We start from the raw sequence: 16254 nt of genomic DNA, 5'->3' as shown, positions 1-16254 counted from the left end.
AGTGCTAGGATTTCTATTGGCTTGAGTCTGGATGACTATACCTCTCATGAAAAGGGAGCCATAAATGATTTAAGCTGAGCTCCCCGAAGACATAAAACCAAACAATGCTCCCAATTCCACCAATATCCACTTTGCACTGTTGGCCCACTGAGAACGGAGTCAGCAACAGTGAGTCCAAGGAAAAAGCCAGAAGAAAAACAATCTGAACACTCCTGAACTTTGGGATGTCTGAAATCCATGTCTGGGTTACCGAGTGGTAGCCTTGATAGTCTATATCAGTAAAAAGAATGAGGAGGACTTGTGGCACCTTGGAGACTAACAAATTTATCTGAGCATAAGCTTTCATGGGCTAACACCCACTTTATTGGATTCATGCACTGGAAAATACAGTAGGAAGATATATATATATACACAGAGAATATGAAAAAATGGGTGTTGCCATACCCACTATAACAAGAGTGATCAGTTAAGGTGAGCTATTATATATATATATATATATATGTACTTTCCACTGCATGCGTCTGATGAAGTGTGTTTTAGCCCACGAAAGCTTATGCTCAAATAAATGTGTTAGTCTCTAAGGTGCCACAAGGACTCCTCGTTCTTATATCTGTGTTAGATTGCTGTGAAGGACTATGTATTAAACAGATACTGACCAGCAGAGGTGGACGTTGATAAATATAGACTAGTCACATATGTAGCCAAACAGTGAGTGAGAGGGTCTGATTCTGATCTTCCTTACGATGGTGGAATTACCCCGATTAACACTGAAATCAGAGGAGTTATACTGGTGTAAAAATGGTGCAAACTCAGTATCAGGCCCCTTTTTTGGGGAAGCAGAAGCTTTGAAACTAATACCAGTAGATTCCAACAAAACAACTGCAATCCTGAAGAAAGAAGCAACAGCTTCTATCATGGAATGGCTCCTGAAGGAACCAAGGCTGGTGGTTGTGGAGCATTTGCAGTTTCCCTGTTCGAATGAAGACAAATGAATGAAGGCTACTCCCTTCATAAGGAATTGCAAGCTGCTGTCTGTTCTGGAGAAGAGAGGTTTGAATGGCAAGGGAAGGTACCAAGGGGTCAGTTGTAGGCACATCCCTGCTTTGTGGTGGTATAGACCTATACTGCCAAAGGAAAGTAAGGCTAATCTTAGATTCCATTTTTTAAAAAAAGTGTCTGGCCCTTTCTGTGGTGGAGATACGCTATCGTAATCTTGACAAAGTAAATCAGTGTGAACCAGTCCCTAGTGTTCAAAGTTTGCCACTGTGATTCGTCCCAAAATTCAGATGTTACCTACAGTCTCCCACACAGCCATCCAGGGCTGGTCTCTGTGGCCCATGTAATCCAGGGAGGTGCTGCCTTCTCGTTTGGTAGGGACCCCAGATCAATTTGTGGCTGTGGGGTATGGAGGCAGGCAGTTGCTGACTGAGCTAAGACTACCACAGGCTCTTTCCCAGCCACGGGCAAATAGAAAAACGAGTGGCTGTGCTGGTCTAGATCTGAATTTTCTGCCAGGTCGTTTGGTACAGACCGTGTTATTGCTCTTTTTGCAAGCCTTTTAAAGCAGTTCAATTTGAGTTCCATGCACAATCTGAAGGAAAACCAGTGCACCACGTGGAAAAGGGCACAAGTAGGAGGGACAGAACTGTAATTTTTCAGCGTCTAAAGGCAGTTTTTACAACCAACAGAATAAAAACTGAAAAAACTGAAGCCCATTTAAAAGGGGTGGCTGACCAAGCCTCCCTTGAAAAAAAAGCAGAACGCAAACAGTGAAACTCTGAAGCCTGTTGACTCTGCGTCATAATTTATTGCAGGTTCCAAATTGTGAAACCTCTCAGCAATGTGGGACAGATGTTATGGCAAGGAAAATAAAACAAACAGACAACACGATGGGAAATGTAGAGGAGATGAAATGACACCATGTTGTAATCCCTATGGGAAAACTGCATACAGTGTTCCAAGATATTATACTGGTGAGCAATTATGAGGCTAAACAAGTCATATAAATAAGGCCACTAGAGGTCTGTAATCAATTCTGCACAGTGTCTGCAGTGAGGCGTGAGTCCCAAGGGCATATGGGGTGTGTGTGTGGATATTTCTGCTCCGCTGTCTTATAAATGAGCCCTTCAATATTCTGTTCGGAGCTGTGCGTGTAACAAATGTACACAAGTGGAGTTTTTATAGCACCCACTCCCGTTCCTATGGCAGTAGATCAAGGGTAATAACAATACTATAGTTAATTAATTCAGTAGAAGGAATTCCCACTTGCAAAGGTCTTAACCCAGCAGCAGAGGGAAGGTGTCAATCACAAGGGCAGAGGTACCATAGCTTCAACTTGCATTTGTTTTTCTTCACTCAGAAGGCAAAAAGGGGAGATAAAAAGTAAATGTCAGCTACAACTAGTGATGAATGAACCTCAGAAAGCCTGGCATTTGACTAACCAGCCAAGTTTGGCTGCACATATGAACCACGCAGCTCTGGAAAACTGGGCTGACAGCTTGCGAGGAGCAACTCTCTTGGTAGATTCACCATACTTCCTGATTCCGCTCAGGACGGAAGTGCTATGAGAACAGTCTACCACAGAATTCAGAACTTCCACTCCCCGTCACAATCAGAAGGCAAAGGCTGCTGCACAAAGAATGAAAAAATGAAGGGAACATTTCAGGGCTTGGCTTCAATTAGAGCTCTGATGGAAAGTTCAGAGCAGTTCTTATTTTGTCTGAACTGTTTTTCCCTTCTCTGGCTACAACCAATACCTCAGAGGAGCAGAGGGGAATGAAATCACTGGGAAGGTCCAAGAACTATTCAGCAGTGACCAAAAAAAATAAAAAAATCCTAGTATAGAATGGACAGGAAAAATAGCCAAATACCTTTTTGGAGACAGCGTGCTTGAGTGGCTAGGGCAAGAGACTGGGCATCAGGGCTCTTGCGTTTTGTTCAGCTCTGTCACTGACTCATGTGATCTTGGCTGAGTTGCTGAGCCACTCAAACTCAGTTTAGTGCTCTGTAAAATGTGAATGGTACTTCACTGGGTTTGATGAGGTTTCATTAATCACTGCCGTGAAGTGTTGTGAGACCCCATATTTACATTTTTGTGTCACACAGAGGTCTGGTTATTTGATGAGTGACAGCATCAGAGAAGATCTTTCCTTTAAAATGCTTTCCACTTTCACCACACCAGTAATCTTGGAGGGAGGAGACTAAGGAGTTAAGAACTGTTTGTGAGTGAAACGCTTACCGCTCTAGGGGAGGAGGAGGAGAAGGGGGAAGTTTGTTTTCTTTACTTGATCTGTTCCACTTTAGTCATCTTTGACCTTGATGGATATCTAGAAATGGCAGATGTCTACGGGGGCCATTAGGAAAGGAAAGGGGGAAAAACGGAAACTTGCTTACATATCTGTCATAAATCTATTGCACACGTATGGGAAATATATAGAAGCATGCGCAAGCACTGTTTATGAAGCAAAATATTATGTGATTCTGCAGAGTTCAGATGAATTACATTAATTTCATGTTGTCATAGGGACATCTGTTTATAAAATATAGGGTGAAATTCTGGCTCCATTGAAGTCAATGGCAAAACTCCCATTGACTTCAACGAGGACAGAATTTCACCTATATCATTTACCCTGTTTCTTTACCTCTGTAACTAACTACACCTCAGAGTATTAAAGCAGAAATCACTTTACAAATCACATTCCTTTTTTGCTCTGTATGTTTTTTGTTTGCTTTTCACATGCTTCTCATCTAGCTTGCCTTACACTTTCCCCTGCATTGGGAAACCATTTTTAAGACAGGGGCCTTGCAGTGGTTTCTGCAAACATAGTTATACCAGCCCATGTGAACAGAGCAGAACTTTGCTGAAGCTATTATTTAAAAACATTTTCCAACCACTGGCCATCCTTGGCCCTGGTGTACGGAACTGCAATTCCACTGACTTTAATGGTGTTGCAGCTCCTTACATCAGGGCTGAAGCTGCCCTCATGTCACTTGACACTGCAGCAAGGATTTTTGATCAGGCAAAATGGATTCAAGCTAAGAGCTAAAATTCCGCTCTTGCAAAACACTGACACTTCTACCACACTTTCAAAATAGGCACTACCTTGTTTGGAGAACTAAGTAAAAATGGTATGTTGCTATGGTCTTGTCCACACTAGGTGGCATATCCGTGTTTACAGAAAACCTTTTAAAAATCCACTGTTTAAAAATTGTTTCCTAACACGGGACATAATGTAGGGTAGCCTGGGCTTCATCTCTCCTTTCAGCGCCATAGGCTGTCCCTTCTTTGGTCTCTAAGTATCACCTTCCAACTGCCTGCCATAGAAATTTCAGCCGCCAACATTCCAACTGCTTCTTAAAAGGGCTTTTCACCTTATATTTTCTTACTGTGCACAAATATGGAATCACTGGAAACGCTGTATGTGACTTTGCTGTAGTGCCTTCCTCAACGCGCGCACACGCACACACACACACACATGCCTTGCACATGGGCCCACTCATAAGCACACATTCTAAAACTCACATACACTGTCTCTCCTTATGTGAGCTTCCACTGAAAGAGGAAGGCGAGAAAGGATGAGCCATTGCTACAGGAAGAACACATTCTGCCTACAGATTGGAAAGAAGAAGTGCTGCAGTTTGTGAACAAGAACTCTGATTTGGGCTCTAAAGAAGCCTTTACATTGGAGTATTCAATGTCTGCTTTTACTGGAAGGGTCCACGCTGCACTGCCAGAACACAGGCAGTCATGGGAATATGTCAGGCCTGCTCCTGTTCCCATTTAAAATCAGTGGCAAAACTCAATTGACATCAATATTGGGCTTATCTTGTGAAGTGAGCTGTAGCTCACGAAAGCTTATGCTCAAATAAATTGGTTAGTCTCTAAGGTGCCACTAGTACTCCTTTTCTTTTTACATAATTTTAAATTTCCTTGGGGCGGGGGGAGCTTAGAGTTTTCATGGCATTTAGCAGGCATACAGCCATTTTGCTAACACACTGCTAGACAGATCTTTTAAAATTTTATGTGTATCACTTCCCTCTGTTGAGCTGTACCGGAAGAGACCCACTTGTACGCTCATATTAGAATGACCATGTTCAGCAGAGTGCTCATGCTTATTTGAATAGGGTCAAGATTCTATGGCAGTTGGAGGCAGGCAGTAACTGTCAGTCAGGAGGTGCCTCCAGGACTATATGTAAGGTGAAATGCACCATTGACATTAGTGCTGAGAAAGACGGGTTTAGTGGTTTGGGTTTTTTGCTACAGTATCACCTCCTGCTCCCACTGCTGTCATTGCAACACATTCTGTTTGAACAGATACCTTCAGCCCTCACTACACTTCAGAAGTTATTAGCGTGTCCAACTAAAGTTCAAAATGCCCCTAGACAAAAAACTTTATCAACCTGGAGTTAAGACTGAAAGTACATATCCGTGACCTGACGGAGAAATGCCTTTGAACGTTAAGAAGCAAGCAGTCTCCCATTTGCCGTTTTGTGTGGTGGAGTACAGAAAGTGTGTTTCTGAAAACACGGGCTTTAGAACTGGATTCATGCACACGTGTTGCCAGTACTAAGTGTGACCTATTTCATGTAAGTGTCAGTTTCACAACCTGGGAGGGTGTGGACTCATGGTAGCTTCTTGTTTAATGACACTTTGATAATTGGCTGGCACATAAAACTCATAGCACCCGCTCCTGCGAGCGGCTGAGCAGGCCGTTAAGAAGGAGGAACGGGGAATAATTGCCATCCAGTGCCATTTGTCTAGTCAGGAATTTTTTAAATACATTTTTTTCCTGTGGACTTAATATGACCTTAATGAAGTATGTAGTTGGCATAATCGTTGCGTGAGCAAGATTAAAGCATTCTTGTATTTGTGGTCACTGATAAGAGGGAACTGTTGTGGAGGGATAATGAAGTACAAGCAAGTTTCTCAGGGGGATCATGGTGAAGGGCAGAGTTAAGGCAGAGCGGGTACCTAAACTGTGAATAATCATAATTTTAAATGATTGGGTTTAAGTTTCATTGAACTCTGACTCCTTGGGGGCAGTGGTGGCGTGGCGTGGAGTTCTGATTGTTTTTTGCTAACTGCAATGTTCTAGTAATTATTTTTACCTTTAAATTACTGATATCTACTCTACTTTTAGGCAGCCCTTCACATTCAAGAAGATTGTTTGCATCTTGAAATCTACTTCTACTACATCATTGGCATCAAGCATTGCAACTCCACTACGAGCTCTGCTTCCTAACCAGAGAATGAGGATCAGACCTTTCAATGCACACAAAACTTTCCAGAAGGGTAAGTTATTCCAAAAATCATCCAACAGTAGGGCTAAATTCTGCACATGCAACCGTGTTGGGCCTGAACCTCGTTTGCATTTGAAAAAAGCCCAATGCAGCTCAGGAGGGAATGGTGTAAAAGTGACTTTAAGCAATGTTTGTATGCTCCTGATCCTGGGTCAGCTGTGAACTGGGCAGGCGTCTAAGTATAAATTAGAAATACTGACTTCATGATATTGTAAGATATCCCACTGCCAGTGGCCTCAAGGAGCTGTTACAGTAGCTGAAGATCAGGCACCTGCCCTTCCCCCCATAGCCCCAACCTCACTCACAGGGAGGCCCCCATATTGGCATTTCTATGCCAGCTCTGTGCCACCAGAGGATCCCTTACACTGGGGTGATCTACCTGTGGCTGGCTATACTGATTTTAGGGTCACATTGCCCTGAAGGTATGGTACAAAACAGTCCAAATGCAGACGAGACTCTGAGTCATTGACTTCAGTGGATATATGCAGAATTTGGCTTATATTATCCATATACAGGAAAGATGCAGAAATGATTGGCTGTATATCAAGGGCATTATCTATAGTGGAGGAGATTTGTCTCCAAAAGTGACTGAATAACCCCGTCACACTGTTCCCACCCAAACAGAAAGTTCCCCTCTATCATGGACGTGCCCTGTATTTACAGCATCCGTCCAGGACTAAAGACATCTTTCCAAACAGGTTCTGGAAGGTGGGCAGAGAAGTTATGTCATGGCCATAGCCATACATGCTGGCCAAAAGCATCTCTTTTCACAGAAATCTGGCAGGAGAGAGCCCTTGGTGTTCTACCAAACTACAGAAATGAACAGCATTATACAGTTCTGCCAGAAAGGTTGGTCAGTGGGACCAGGAGAACCAGATGATGGAAAATCCCAAAGTATTTTGCAAACTCCACCCCATACAAGACGTTAACATCTGGTTTGGGATCATCCAGATGATATGAACTTTCATGTTTCTTTTCTTCAGGGTTGGCTCAGAAAATTCTCTCCAGGCAGATTAGCTAATGAATTGCTCAGCCCTTCTCTAAAAATGCAAAAGGGTGATTTCCTTTAACCTTACCTCCCCTTCATTTGGTAGCTTCCTCTCCCTACATCTTCCAGAACTTCCTATTTGGCTGTCAATGCCATTATGTATTGATCACCAGCGGACAGGGCATGGCTTTACTATGGGTTCCCTTTCCCTCTGCATTCTACCAGCTACAGTACATGGCTGTCACACAATCCTCCCAATTCAGTTTCTTTGTGCTCATCATGCCGTGTTGAAGACTCAAGCATGGTTCTGCTGCCCGCACCTCATTGTCCCAGCTCAAGATTACCCACCAAGGAGGCAGTGACTCTCCCCATTTCTGACACCTCCCGGCAGAAGCTGAGAGCGAATCCCATCATTTATTCTGGAGGCCTCTGTTAATCCTATCCGCCCTCACTCCCCTTGATTTACAGTATCACAGCTGCTTCCAACTTGCGATAGCAGGATGGCCTCTGGGTGACCCCGGATTAGTGTAAATATTTTGCTTTTATTGGAAGGAAATGTGACATACATTTGGGATGGAAGTTATCCAGAGACTGCAGACTTGGGAGCCAAGCCTCTGGGAAGCACACACAGAGGTGGTCTCAAGGTATTTTACTTGCGAATGCTTTAGAATTCCCATCCCCCCTTTTGCCCCATAAAAGGGCTGTTTTTAGAGTCAAAAGGATTTGCCTTTCAGTGATGGCACGGTTGCAGTTCAAGGTTAGCCCAACGGTGTCCCTTGCTCTCAGACACAGAAGAGAGGAGGCCATTTTGCATTTGTGTACCAGTCAGTACTCTATGCTTCTTAGAGGAAACTGGTGCATACAGAGATACTCCAGATCCCCCTGGCTAAGGTATCTATTACTGTGGAGAATGAAGAACTAGTACTAGAAGACAGTGTAGTATATAGGAATAAGATGGGACTAGGAGCCAGGAAGTCTGACCTCTTCAAATCTTGGCTCTGCCACTGACTTGTTGTGTGGCCTTGGGCAAGTCACTCTATATGCACTATGGGTAGGATTTTCAAAAGTACCTAAGTGATTTAGGAGCACAAGTCCCACTGAAAGTCAGGTGCTTTTAAGATCCCCATCCTACAACTATAACTATTTAGGAGGACCCATGTGCAAGACAGCTGTCCCCAACCTGGGAATACCAGGGTTAAAGTTATAATGTAGCTGGAACTTAATCAGTTTAAAATCCCTGATAGACCAAGGCTTTAACCAGGTGACAGGGACACCATTATACATGTTTTCAATACTGCTTTTAACATAGTCAGGGAACAACTATATTGTAACAAGGGCCCATGACTCGGTGATAGTTTGGTGTAGCTGGGGCCTGTAGTTCTCTTCCTTAGTGTCCTGATCTATTAGGTATGTATAATAATAGTACAGCCCTTACCAGGATACAGTATGGAATAGAAAGTTAATGTTTGTGCAGCACTTGGAATAAGACATATATTAATACTCTGATAGTACTTCAAAGTGCATTGGGTATAGTTAAATAAATCCTCCCTATCTGCATGTAACCCTGATGTGTGATGGATCTTGCTTGTAATACATGATTACCAGAGAGCTGTGTCTGCTTATTCAGCTTCTCTTAGGCTTGGTCTATATTACAAACTTTGGTCAGTATAAATTATACTGGTTTAGTTATACCGACCTAACCCCCGATGTGAACAGCGCTATGTTGATGCGAAGGCCTCTTCCATCAACATAACTACTGCCTCTTGGGGAGGTGGAATACCTATGCCAAAAGGAGAAGCTCTCATGCTGGCGTAGGCAGTGTCTTCACTAACAGCTACAGCGGCGCTGCAGTGCTGTAAGTGTAGGAAGCCCCTGGTCATGTCATGAGGTGGCAAAACCTCACAGCCCATCCTGGGACCTCTGGCCACCAGATTCTAACAAATATTACAGTATCTACAAATGAGCAACTGGCAGAAGATTGTTTGTGATAGGTACCCAGAAGTTCATAATTTGAGCCAAACCCACTGAATTTGTAAACCTGGCCTAGATCTCACCTTCATCATTTCTTCTTAGGGTATTTCAGCACTTCCCAGATAGCAAGACTGTTCATAGAGAAAGTTTGTGTGTGTGTTAGATCTACCGAACCCTATTTTGAATTAAAGACACAACAGTGGATAATTTCAAATTGAACGTCAGTGGTTCAGCCCCCTGTCAAGGCCTAAAAAGAAACAGATCTGTTTACACGACAACAGTCTTCATGCACTGAAGCCAGGGCTTAAGAAAATGTGTAGTGATGCATGGACATGCTGTGAAACTGTAGAGACGTGCATTGACTTTTTAGGAGTATATGCAATGAAAGTTAAACAAACCCCTGATGTTCTTGTCTTGCTGCCTAGAATCAGCATTTCATTTTCTATTACGTGCAGCGACAGTCTAAACAGTTTAGTAGGCAGCCACTGACTGCCTCATATTGAATCCTTATGGCAGCCCTTAGAAATGAATTCCTGTAAAAGGAATTAACCCATTCCCAACCTCCAGAGCACTGCCAGGTGAAAGGCAACAGGAAAATGAGGCAATAAAACAACCGCTCTGAGAAACTGACATTTTCATCAGTGAAGACATGTTAAAAAAGTAAATACCCTGTGTGGGAAGGATTTGGGCTGTCATCCACAACCCAGGTCCCATAGAACTCTCCTAAGTAGGTGGTTTATTTGGACTGTTTTGTGGGGCCAGGATTTGGCCAATGGAATATATAGAGATGGGCATGCACTGAGCAATACTTCATACACATTTAATACAAATTTGCATCTTGACAGGGGGTTAGACTAGATCAGAGGTGGGCAAACTACGGCCCACGGGCCACATCCGGCCCACGGGCTCATTCTGCCCAGCCCCTGAGCTCCTGGCTCAGGAGGCTAGCTCCTGGCCCCTCCCCTGTCATCCCCACTCCCCCGCAGCCTCAGCTCACTGCACCGCTGGCGCAATGCACTGGGTGGTGGGGCTGCAAGCTCCTGGGGCAGCGCAGCATTTTGCTCCAGAGGCCGGCCTGACCAGGTGCTCTGTGCTGCGCAGTGCATGGCTGGCTCCAGCTGGGCCAGGTGCATTTTGAATGGGGGCAGGGGTTCCAGGGGAAGTCAGGGAGAAGGGGTGGTTGGATAGGGCAGGGATCCTGGGGGGCAGTCAGGAAGGAGAGGGGGGGTTGGATGGGGCGGCAGGGGGCAGTTAGGGGCAGGGGTCTGGGGGCGGTCAGGGGACAGAGAGCAGGGGGGTAGTTGGTGCAGGAGTCCTGGGGGGGCCATCAGGGAACAGGGCGGGTTGGATGGGGCAGGAGTCCCGGGGGGGCCATCAGGAGGTGAGAAGCAGGGGGGGTTGGGCCATGCCTGGCTGTTTGGGGAAGCAGTGCCTCCCCTAACGGGCCCTCCAGACAATTTCTGAAACCCGATGCAGCCCTCAGGCCAAAAAGTTTGCCCGCCCTTGGACTAGACCCTTGTGGTCCCTTCTAACCCAATGAGTCTATGATTCTACCTGATAAGGTAAGAAATAGTAAGCTGTTAGGATCAACCCACATGTCTACCAAACCAAACCAAGAAATTGTGGCCATGCTATTTTGGGCTGGTGCTCTCATCTCAGCTCTTATAAATTAAACCAAATTAGGCCTAGGCAACACTAAGGTGGGAAACTGCAAAAGAAAACCCACTTGTTGTAGTGGCAGTAAGTGATTCAGTCGCTGCCATTCTTCCCTTTGGATTAGTACTAAACCGGTAGCCCAGCATGGTTTTAGGGGCTGCTGTGCTGCTGCAGGTGCCGTGTTCTGTGCATCTCAGGTCCTGACCACTAATGATCTTTAAAGATCTCTTGGCACTTTTTACAAGACTAGGTGTATTAGTCCCATTATCACATATGTCTTGCTCAGATTCAAACTTGTGTAATTACAGTTTGAAAACTTAAATTTTCCTTGAAATGTCAATTGTATGTAATAGTCTTCTCTTTTATCTTACCTATCTCCATCAGGTATTTCTAAGGCGTCTATAGCTGTAGTAGCTAAGCACCTCTCCTAAACTGTTACATAGCATTGATCTGAACTGTTAGCTTTAAAATATAAATTCAAATTCAAAATGGATAAAAGGAAATACTTTTTCACATGATGAATATTTATACTGTGGCACTCATTGCCACATGAAGTTGTTGAAGCCAAAAATTTAGTAGGATTCAGAAAAGGACTGGACATATTCTGGATATTAAGAATATCCAGACTTATCATAAGTACTGATAGAATTTTGGAAGGGATATTAAACCTCATGCTTCAGGGTTTAAGCCAGTCTCTAACTATTAGAGACCAGGATAAGATCTAATATGTAGGGCAGTGTGATGGGTTCGGTCACAGAGACCCCCTTGGGACTGTCACCTGATGTGCTGAGACTACCTCTGAGCCCATTTTCTCTTCCAGTTTGGGCCTCCAGAACCCTGCCTTGTTGAGCCAGACACACCAGTCTGCTCCAACACAGACCCAGGGTCTGAACCACATGGCCCAAAGCTGCAGACTTAACTGAAAACAGCTTAATAAGTGCTCCTGTCTCTAGCACCCAGACACTCAGCTCCCAATGGGATCTAAACCCCAGATAAATCCATTTTACTCTGTATAAAGCTTATACAGGGTAAACTCATAAATTGTCTGCCCTCCATAACTCTGATAGAGAGATATGCACAGCTGTTTGCTCTCCCAGGTATTAATTACTTACTCTGGGTTAATTAATAAGCAAAAGTGATTTTATTAAATATAAAAAGTGGGATTTAAGTGGTTCCAAGTAATAACAGACAGAACAAAGTAAGTTACCAAGCAAAATAAAACAAAACACGCAAATCTAAGCCTAATACATTAAGAAACTGATTACAGATGAAATCTCACCGTCAGAGATGTTTCAATAAGCTTCTTTCACAGAATGGACTCCTTCCTAGTCTGGGCCTAATCCTTTCCCCAGTACAGTTCTTGTTAGCTCCAGATTAGGTGTTAACTAGGGGATTTCTCATTACTGGAACCTCCGTTGTTCTGTTCCACCCCCTTATATAGCTTTGGCACAAAGCGGGAATCTTTTGTCTCTCTGTGTCCCCATCCCTCCTTCTAAATGGAAAAGTACCAGGTTTAAGATTGATTCCAATACCAGGTGACATGGTCACATGTCCTGTGAGACCCCAAGCCTTCATTTTTCCTGGCCTGACTCAGAGGAAGGCTTGCAAGTAAACAGAGCCATTTACAACAAATTGTCCTAGTTGATGGGAGCCATCAAGATTCCAAACCACCATTAATGGCGCACACTTTGCATAATTACGATAGGACCTCAGAGTTATATTTCATATTTCTAGTATCAGATACAAGAACGATACATTTATACAAATAGGATGACCATACTCAGTAGATTATAAACTTTGTAATGATACCTTACAAAAGACCTTTCGCAGGAAGCATATTCCAGTTATATTATATTCACACTTACTAGCATATTTTCATAAAATCATATGGAGTGCAACATCACAGGCAGATTATCCTACATGTGCCTACTGCAGAGTTCTTACACCTTCCTCTGACGCATCTAGTGCTGACCACTGTCAGAGACAGGATACTTAACTAGACAGACCTGGTATGGCAATTCCTGTGTTCCTGTGCCACATTCCATCCCAGAGGTGGATGCACTTCAGTGGTCAGTGAAGTGATTCTTATCTGCAAACAGCTCAGTGAGAGAAAGCGCTAGGTTAATTATGCCATGGACTGTAACAAAACTATAAAGCCATGAAGGCATTATAGTTACTGAAATCAACTTCTGATGTTGGACCCCGTGGAAGGGACTGACAGCCACCACAGATACAGTTAGTTAGTTAGTTCATTACCTCAGTGAGAACAACAGCTGATGGGAAGTTAGTGGCCCACTCCAACCCTGTGTTTAAGGAGGTTAATTTAATTCTGCTGGGCTTCTTTTGTGTTGCAGAACAGTTGGACAATAACCCACTTTCTCAACAGCAGCAGGTATATGGGGTCTGATTTTACATACTCCTGATTTACTCTGATGTAACTCCATTGACTTTAATGCAGTTACTCCTGATTTACATTACTGTGAGAGGAGAATAAGGCCCAGGGTATCTAAGTGACACATCCTACTAGCCAAAAGAGTTGTGATTTTGTCAGACAATGAAGGAACAAAGGATTTTCATTATTTGGGGAGGAATTATAACACAAACGGTGTAGTTGCTGTGTCCGTCTCAGGATCTTAGAGAGACAAGGTGCGTGAGGTAATATCGTTTATTGGACCAACTTCTGTTGGTGAGAGAGACAAGCTTTTGAGCTCTGTGTGGCTCAAAAGCATGGCTCTCTTACCAACAGAAGTTGTTCCAATAAAAGATGTTACCTCACCCACCTTGTCTCACAAAGAGAAACTGCAGTCTGCTGGGGGATGCAACAACAGAGCTATTTCACTGCAGTAGTGAAAAAATAATGCTACCTCTGGGTAAACTTTGCTGGTCTTCACACTATTTTTATCCATTCTTGCTCAAATCAATGACAGGAACTGTTGTCTTGTGCATTTTGTACATTAAAAATAGACTAGCAAAGATTGTCCTGAGTCTGTGTCCATTTGGTTCTCTTGCAACAAGGCAATACTTCACTCTTGGGGTCCAAATATGCCCTGACCCCTTAAAAGCTAGGAGGATGTTTAAATTAGTGATGGGATTGAGCCACCAAGTTGAGATCCAGAACTAAACTTTCCCAGCATTTGAGGGTGTTTGGATTGAGGGAGGTGGGGGTGGGATTGGTTCTGAACATTGTAGAGGCAAGGGTCAGCTGTGAAATGCAGATCTGGACTCCACATTCCTGAGTTCATATCCATCTCTGTTATATATGTCTCTGGTACAGTGAAGGATTAACTTTCTTTGCAACAAGGTTTTCCCTTTCCAGGTTCACATCTGATGCAGGGGACAAGGGGAAATGTTCACACACCAAATGGGCCTAGCCTGTGAGACAGAACACATGAAATCATGAATGAGGAGGAAACATACCACAGCCTCAGAAGGATATTTGCAGGAGGCAGCTGGAAGGGCTCTCTCCTTCCATTCTCTCTGTTTATCAACAGGATATAGATACTTGAAGACTGTGCCCCTCCCAAAACCCTCATTTTCCTTTGCAGAATAATAAGCAAACAGGTCTCAGCCTGCTGCCTGCAGGGAAATGGTTTTGTTATGGAAGGAGCGCCCTGCACTAAAACAACAAACAGAAGAATGGCTGTGTTTGTTTTTCTGTATGCTGGAGGTGAAGGTGCAGCCAGAGTGGGGCTACTTTCACATCCTCTCCAATTGATAGAAGGCAGGGGACAGGCTCAGAAACACACACACAAACATGCATGCAGTCAGATTATAATTGGCCTGGAATATCTAAAACTTTGGTCCCTGGTCCATATCAACATGCACATCCAATGTGTCCTGCATGCTGGCCAAATGGGAGTTATAGAACTCCCAGATGTGTAGGCCCCCCTCTTCTGAGGTAACCTCATGGCATGATTTGAAGGACTGAGGGGAGAATTATGGACTAGAGTGCTTCTCCTCTGCCCTTCAGCCTATACCCACAGCAGGTGACAAACCACAACACTGCAATTGTACTGCCTATTTCTCACTAATTCAGGGTAGATGTGGGAAAGGAGGATGACTCATCCAGAGAGGTCTCCCCATTGCTACATCCTACATCCTCCTGAAGACAGGAGGTTAGGTAAAAGTAACTACAATTCTGAGCCAATGCAACCTCCTACAGAATGGCACTGACTGCAGAGGTAATCTCATGCAGGAGGATGTATCTTTATGCTCTCCTGCATAGCTGCATTCACCTCATCCATATATATGTATCATTTGTACAGGTACATACACTCAGCCACATATGCTCCCACGCATGCCTACTAGAGTACACACCTGCAGACATCTACTCCCTTGCTTAAACACCTGATATACACACATGTATACTCCCATACATACCTAATACACACATGCAGACATGTACTCTTCTCCATCCATAGCTAGTACCCATGTAATTAGATATGTATGCTCCCATGCAGACCCACCTAATAAACATGCTCACACCTATCTACACCAATGCATAAGCTTCTATATACCTAACATGCTCATATGCAAACATAAAGCCATTTTGCTGCACCAGTCTATAATGTATTTCCTTAAACAGCTGAATCTTGAAACTTGCAGGCTGGTTTCCCAAGGTTACTTTGATGCAGGGGTTTCTTCTGCGCCTGCCTAATAAGGAGAAAAGGAGTACTTGTGGCATCTTAGAGACTGACAAATTTATCTGAGCGCAAATAAATTTGTTAGTCTCTAAGGTGCCACCAGTACTCCTTTTCTTTTTGCGAATACAGACTAACGCAGCTGCTTCTTTGATGCCTAATAAGGAACACTACAAGTATTTGAAACAGGGATGAATTGATCTATGCAGATCACCATCTAGGCATCAGGCCTCCCCCAGCAGGAGACTGTAGGATGGACAGCCGCTTTCTTTGAAATGGGGATTATTTCACACTTCAGTGTGTTGAGTAATCCCCATGCTAAAATGTGCAGTGAGTTATTTATAGTGGGATGGTAGTATAGAGGGGTGGCCTATGGGGCACCTGAGAGGGGCTGTGGTTGATAGCCACCCCCTCAATAAGATATGCACAACTAGAGCTTCTGGGATCAATAGAAAGATTCCAGTTACAAAAAGGAGGCATCTTAAAATAACCTGTTTTGCCCAACAAGTGTTTTCTAAAATTAGGACTGGGCAGTCCCTGCGATGATGGGGCAGGAACATTCCCCAACAGACGGTGGGAGAGGCTCTTTCAGCAACTACAATTAGGAGAGTATCAATTTTTTTCCTTTTTAAAAACTGGCCTTTCCACTCAGATCACATCACTATAGACCATGATTATGGCTCCAAAAATGCCTAATGC

At 43.8% G+C, this 16254-nt stretch overlaps 1 long non-coding RNA gene across 1 annotated transcript in view; it reads left to right on the top strand.

The window, feature by feature from the left end:
- LOC311522190 overlaps positions 1 to 16254 on the top strand; it is a 168933-nt gene that overhangs the window by 45931 nt on the left and 106748 nt on the right. The window contains exon 3 of the long non-coding RNA XR_014712069.1: positions 6141 to 6292. This is a non-coding gene — a long non-coding RNA (uncharacterized lncRNA). The remainder of the gene's footprint in view (positions 1 to 6140; positions 6293 to 16254) is intronic.

The sequence above is a fragment of the Lepidochelys olivacea genome, assembly GCF_965140295.1.
Source record: "Lepidochelys olivacea isolate rLepOli2 genome assembly, chromosome: 6".
Taxonomy (NCBI): domain Eukaryota; kingdom Metazoa; phylum Chordata; order Testudines; family Cheloniidae; genus Lepidochelys; species Lepidochelys olivacea.
The sequence above is the reverse complement of the archived record's forward strand: the minus strand, read 5'-3'. Positions and strand labels throughout refer to the sequence as shown.